Source organism: Narcine bancroftii, chromosome 1 (genome assembly GCF_036971445.1).
Source record: "Narcine bancroftii isolate sNarBan1 chromosome 1, sNarBan1.hap1, whole genome shotgun sequence".
NCBI lineage: Eukaryota > Metazoa > Chordata > Chondrichthyes > Torpediniformes > Narcinidae > Narcine > Narcine bancroftii.
The window spans coordinates 45,787,288-45,794,449 of NC_091469.1; positions in this window are offsets into that span (position 1 = coordinate 45,787,288).

Consider the following 7,162-nt stretch of genomic DNA (forward strand, 5'->3'; position numbering starts at 1 on the left):
AGGGTGCAATATAAAAATGTCACAGATCATTTTTAAAAAAAAACGTGTAGTTGAACCAGTAATGAAGGAAACGTTGCAAGCCCTTTGGAATTTTCAGTGACTTTAAAGATTGCAGCATTCACAATTCCCATGAATATCTGTCTATCTGTTTTCTACAAAGATTTTTTTTACTGAATTTGTAGTATAGAAATTCACTAGTCAGTGTTGATTAACTGGTTATATTGCTGGTGTTGTCAGTACACCCTTTGATCAGCTGAGGAAATAAGTGTTTGAAGATCAGTACTACAAGCCTGGCACAAATTTGTGGGCTACTGGACAGGAGTAATCCCTGTTTCCTTTATGCTTCTGAAACTTGGATTCCTTCAGCAGGCACGTCAAAGAACTGGAGAGATTTCATCGACATTGTCTCTGCGAATTTCTCAGCATCCACTGGAAGGAAAGGTAATGTTGTCATTCTCTCCTGGCCAAAATCTCCTGCATTTAGGTTCTAATTATATTAGGAAAATAATTATAGGATGTTTGGAAAACCTCCAAGAAAGATTGTAATGTTGTTACAGAGGGTGGGGGGGGAAGCAAATTTAAGTTCTTGGGAGTCATTATCTCGGAGGATCTCATCTGGACCCAACACACTAATGGCATTGTCAAGAAAGCACATCTATTTCCTCAAGAGTTTACAGAGGTTTTATAGGACATCGGAAACCCTTGCAAATTTCTACAGATTTGTGGTGGAAAGTGGGCTGCCGGCTGCATCGTGGTCTGGTATAGGGACACCAATGCCCCCAAGCATAAACCCCTGCAAAAGGTAGTGGACACAGCCCAGGATATCACAGGTAAAACCCTCCCCACCATTGAGAATATTTACGGGGATGCTGCTGTCGGAGAGTAGCAGCAATCATGAAGGATCTACTTCACCCATCGCACACTTTTTCTCACCGCTACCATCAGCAAAGAGTTCTAGGTGCCACAAGACTCACACCACCAGGTTCAGGAACACCTACGACCCTTCCACCATCAGACTCCTCAACAGTAAACTCAATCAGGAACTCATTTAAGGACTCTTACTATTGCACTTTATTGTCTTTTCCCTCTCTATTGCACAATCAGTTGTTTACATTTCTTTGTGTTTACAGTTTTTTTGCACTATCAATAAGTGGTAATTCTGCCTTGCCCACAGAAAAAGAATCTCAGTGTTGTATGTGATGTCATGTATGTACTCTGACAATAAATCTGAATCTGAAATCTATTCCTGGCCCATGACCACTGACACTGGAGAAGGAACATATGGACAGACATTGAATTCCTGCAGGGATTCTGAAGCCCTGAATAAACAGCAGAAGCCGATCACCATTTCACAAACTTATCACACACCCATACTTCCTACTTTTGCCTCGCCAAGTCACTTGAGAACACACAGAATTGCTTTTGGAAGCAGGTTATTTTTCATCCTGAGGACTGCCCAAGTTGATGAAAGGTAGATGCTCCTATTGCTAAGGTGATCAATCCTGTTGTTGGGGTCTAGTGCAGTACACAAAAGTGCTGTGGAAATTCAGCACCTCATGCAGCATCCATAAAAGGCAGTTGATGTTTTAGGCCTGAGCCCTTCTTTCAGAGTGTCAAAAATCAGGCAGATGCCTGAATAAGAAGGTGGGGAAGGAAAATAGGGAGGTGCACAGGCTAGCTAGTGATAGGTGGATACAGATAAGGAGGGGGAAGGAGCCATGAGATTAAATGAAGAGAGGACTGAGAAAGATAGCTCTATAATAGAAGGAAGGAAAGTGGCTAGAGGAATGGAGACAGGAATGAGGGAGGGAGAGAGACTGGTAGGGATGGATAACAAATTGGAGGTCGATATTGATGTCATCTGGTTGGTGACTACTGAGACAGAATGCAAGGTGTTGTTCCTCCAATTTACAAATGGCCTCTTAGTAGAATATGAGGCCATGGACAGACATCAGTGTTGCAGTGGGGTGTGATGGGCAACTGAATTAGTTGACCACTGGGAGGTCCTTTCTATTGCTGTACACAACATTACAGATACAGGATGAAGGTGTTCAACACAACTGCCTTCCAGTCTCCCACCAGATGGAGTAACATCAGCAGACTTGTAGGCAAAGTGTTGCTTCACTTAGAAGAACTGTTTAGGTCCCTGAATGGTAAAGAAGAAGGTAATATAGGTGCATGTAGATCTTCCCCTATTGTCATAGGGGTAGGTACCAAGGGGCAATTGATGGAAAGGGATGAGTTCATAAGGAGACATGTAGGGAGTTATCCCTGAGAGGGGGAGAGGAAGATGTTCCTGGTGGTGCAATTGCATTGTAGGTGGCTGAAATTGCAGAGAATTATATGTTGAATGCATAGGTTAGTGGGGTGGTAGGTGAAGATGAGGGAAGCCCTGTCTTGTTGCAACTGTGAGGAGAAAGGGCCAGGGCAAGTGTAAGAATTAGAGGAGATGTGGTTGAAGGCTGAGTTAATGGCAGGAGAGGGGAAGCCACATTTTCCTAAGAAGGAGGACCTCTCAAATGTCCTGGAATGGAAAGTTTTGTCCTGAGATGAAGAAATTGGGAGAAAGGAATAGAATCCTTGTAGGCGATCAGGTGGAAAGAGGTGTAGTCAAGTTATCTGTGGGAGTCGGTAGGTTTATAGAAGGTATCTGGAGACAGAGAGAGCAAGAAAGAGGAGAGTTACCAGAGATGGACTAAGCAAATTTAAGGTCAGGGTTGAAATTGGCAGCAAGTTGAGTTCATCATGGGTGCAGGAGGCAGCATCAAATGAAGTCAATGTAACGGAGAAAGATTTGAGGAAGCCTTGCCTGTGATGGCTTGCAGCATGGATTACTCAATTTGCTGTTGAAAATTTTATAAAACATTACAAAAAAAGATGAAATACAAAAATAATAATACAATAAAAACAAAAAGGTATACTATCCCCCACCCCCTCCCTCCCTCTACTAACCTACATTATCTCACCTCTCCTCCCCCACCCCTCGGAGCCTTACAGAGAATTTTTTAACCTTTAAAATTAATTAATCAACATGCCAACTCTTTACGTATCATTCACTTAAGATCTATAGTCATACATTCCAAATATAAACCCAACATTTTAACAAAAAAAATTATTTTGCAAATTATAAGTTTTGTTTTCCAGGTATAAACATGATTGCAATTCATTATGCCATTTTGTATGTTCAATTCTACATCATCTTTCCAAGTTATCACTATATATTTTCTTGCAACCGCTAACCCTAAACACAAAAACGCCAATTGTAACTTATCAGCCAATCCTGGAATAACAGCATTCATATAGCCCAATAAACACATCATCGGATTCATTTGCAAATCAATTTTGAATAAATCTCTCAAGAATTTTATAACTTTTTACCCAAAAAATGTAACTTTCTCACACATAAAAGAACCTGAATTTTCTCCACACCTAAAACACAAATCTGCTAAACTAAACCCATATTTCTTCAGCTTCTCAGGATTCAACTATAATTGATGGATAAAATTATAATTAACCATACTATTATCTCACATTAATTAATTTTGTAACACTATCAATACACATATTTGACCATTCCTCCCAAGTCAGCTCAATATTTAAATCTTTCTCCCATTTCTCCTTTGTCCTATTTACCCCAACTTTTTCCATCTTTCAACAATCTATACATATCTGATATAAACCCTTTTGTTTCCTTATCAACCATTAAATTCTCAAACTTAGATTGACTTGGTAAAAATAAATCCTTACCAAATTGTATTTGCAAAAAAGCTCAAACTTGATAATAAGCCAAAAAAGAATTTGCAGAAATACCAAATTTATCTTGTAATCTATTAAATGTAGAAAATTTACCCACCTCAAAACAATCTTGTATAGTAGTTATTCAATTTCCAATTTTTCAAATAAGGATTATTTAAAGAAAATGGAATTAATTTGTTCTGATACAATGGTGATTTAAGTGAAATTTTCCCTTTAGAATCTATAAGTTGATCTCACTTGTACCAAATGTCCAATATATGCCTTAATACTGGTAATTTATATTTTTGCCACAGTAAAAGATTCCATTTATAAATAAATTGACTCATTTCTTTTTCCAAAATTTGATCCAATCAATATTAATAAATTTCAACTGTGCCACTTCATAATAATTTTGAAAATGTGGTAATTGAAGTCCTCCCCATGTTAATTTATTCATAGAAACCCTAGATAATTTACCCTTTCACAAAAATAATTGAATTACTTTATTTAATTCTTTTAAAAATTTCTTTGGTATCATACATGGAATAAGTTAAAAAGGATATTGTATACGGGGATAAATATTCACTTTAATACAATTTACTCTCCCAATTAAAGTTAATGGCAAGTCTTTCCATTTCTGTAAGTCAATTTTAATTTTATTTAACAATGATATATAATTCAAAATATATAGATCCTGATATTCTCTATTAACTACAACTCCTAAATTCTTAATTTTATTAGACCATTTAAATTTAATAATCTGTTTACAATCTGTATAATCCTCATCTGATATAGGTAATATTTCACTTTTCTCCCAATTAATTTTATATCCTGAAAATATACCTAAATTCTTAATTTTATTAGACCATTTAAATTTAATAATCTGTTTACAATCTGTATAATCCTCATCTGATATAGGTAATATTTCACTTTTCTCCCAATTAATTTTATATCCTGAAAATATACCATATTGATTTAATAAATTTTGCAACACATTCAAATCTTCTTTAGGATATGTTAAATATATCAACACCTCATTACCAAACAAATTAATTTTATATTCTGTAAGGTAAAACATCATGAGATGGGAATGTGTAGGGAGTTACCCTGTGCAGGGCAGTAACAAGAAGGGGAGGTGTCCTTGTACTCCTGTTAGGTAAAACATCATGAGATGGGACCGGAGAAGGAGTCACCCAGTACTAAGGAGTAACAGAATGCATCCTTGTACTTACAAGATAAGAGAGACATTGATGGATTGAGAGGCAGGAAGCTAGCAGGGAAAGGATAGCAACAGTTTTAGTCATTGGACAAGTAATGATATGATGATGTTCTAAGCATGTATCCAAGGGTATAAAAAATCACCATTTTGCTGATAACGGCAGAATGCATTCTCCGACTAACTTTGTTAGTCGCAAGTGTTACAATCCGGTAATAAAGAACAAAGAACCCTGATTTCGACTCAGCCTGGTGTTTGTCTCACTCATTCATGAACAAAGCAGACCTAACAATTTGGTGACCCCGACGTGATGGGTGAGTGAACACTGGACGACGGTTTCTGTTTTTTCTGACAATCATCTCAGCCGGCTGATAAAAAGGTCCAGAGAAGCCTGTTTTAACAAAATTCTCTTTTTTTTAAAAATCTTTATGATTGTCAGTAAGAACTGGAGATCGGACAAATTAGACGACCACAATTGAAGGTCGCATGCCAGGATTGTAACACGTAAGTGATTACAGACAAGATAAAAGTCCTTAAGGTGTTTGAATGACATTTATTAAGTGCTTCGCAAGAAACTACTAGAGTTTAAAAGTCTTTATTGTGTCGTTGCAAAGTCCAATAGAGTGAGAAGGTGGTCTATAAACAATTGAGGACCTGAGTTTTCTGCCCTAAACTGGTTATTAAGAGGAGAAATCTCCCACGTGAAGGTTGGGCTTTGAAAGAAAACAAAGGTTCAGGCTTATTGGCCTCAATTGTATCTGAGAGACTGACTTATAAATGTCCGGTAGGTATGATAATGTCTGTACACTTGAGAAGTTAAGAATTTATTTCCCCAATTCGCCGTGGTGGAATACCACAGCAGACACTAGAGACCTTGAGACAACAAAAAAAGTACTCAGGGACGCCTGCCTGGTGAACAAGAACGACGACAGAAGGCTGCGACAGCTGTGTCCGGATCAGGTAGGAGATATTAATGAAAAAGTTGACAAACTCCTAAGAGACACCCAGTTTATTCGAAATACTTTTGATAAGTTAAATGAGGGTATTCCCAACATCACCAAGGAGATAAAGTTACGTAAATTCATAGATTGGTACAGGGAAACAGGACAAAAGTATAGCCCAAATATTTGGTTTTCTAGTTGTAATTTAACTTTCAGACCCCTTTGGGAAAACAGAGAGTGGAAAACGAGCAATCAGAGTATACAGGACAGTCTGAAGTCAATTGGAGGACAAGACTTAGAGACTGTTCTTTTAAAAGATATTAGTCATCCAGCTTGCAAGGAGACATTTTTAAAAGCAATTTTCGTTGACATAGATCCCCTAAACGGACAAGAACCTAAATTAAAACAGGCATTAGAAAGCGGTCCCGCAGCTATGGCTGTACAGTTGCCTGCTAAGACTTTTGACCAAGTTATTAAGGAAATTAATCAGGAATTAGAGGAGCGAAATACCAGTAATGCGGCATTGGAAAAACAAAAAATGCTCCGAAAATGTGTAGACCGCTGGAGGAAGAGGGGTTGGTTACCCGGGGGCACTGAGATGTTCCTGACAGGTGAGGGAAACAAAAATTTTAAAACGTAGAGGCTTAGATAAGCTGGAAGAAACAAAACACAGAAGGGAAAGGAAAAGTGCCTGTTTCCAGTTTCCAGCCACGAAGTGTCCGGGTTTGCTCTCTCCCTCCCTCCTTTCACCCTCCCCCCTCTTTCTTCTCTCCCCCCCTCTCTCTTCTCTCCCCCTCTCTCTCTTCTCCCCCCCCCCTCCTCTCTCACCCACTCCCCCTCCCAATCCCAATCTGTGGTGGTGCTGCCCTGAAATCCCCAGGTTGGGCAGGGCAGAGAAATACAATTTGGTTTTAATTTTGTGCCCACAATTCCAGCTCCGCATCAAATGGGATCCTGTTTTATCCTCTCTCCCTCCCTCTTTCCCGCACCCCCACCATTGCGGGATCAGGGCAGACATTGTGGGCTGACGTATAGCTCACTCGAGGTGGGAGGGAAGGAAGGAGTGATAGTTCCCAGTGGTGGGAGACCCAATCTGATCCAGACCAGTGATCACAGGATGAGAACCTTTTAAAACCTTTGAAACGAAAGTGTTAATCTGAAGACTTTTCTCCCAGTGGGGCCAGTGCAAGGCATTTTCTCTCTCTATCTCTTGTGCTCTGTGTATCTGCCTCTCTATCTCTTTCTCTCGCTATGCTCTCTCTCTCTCTCT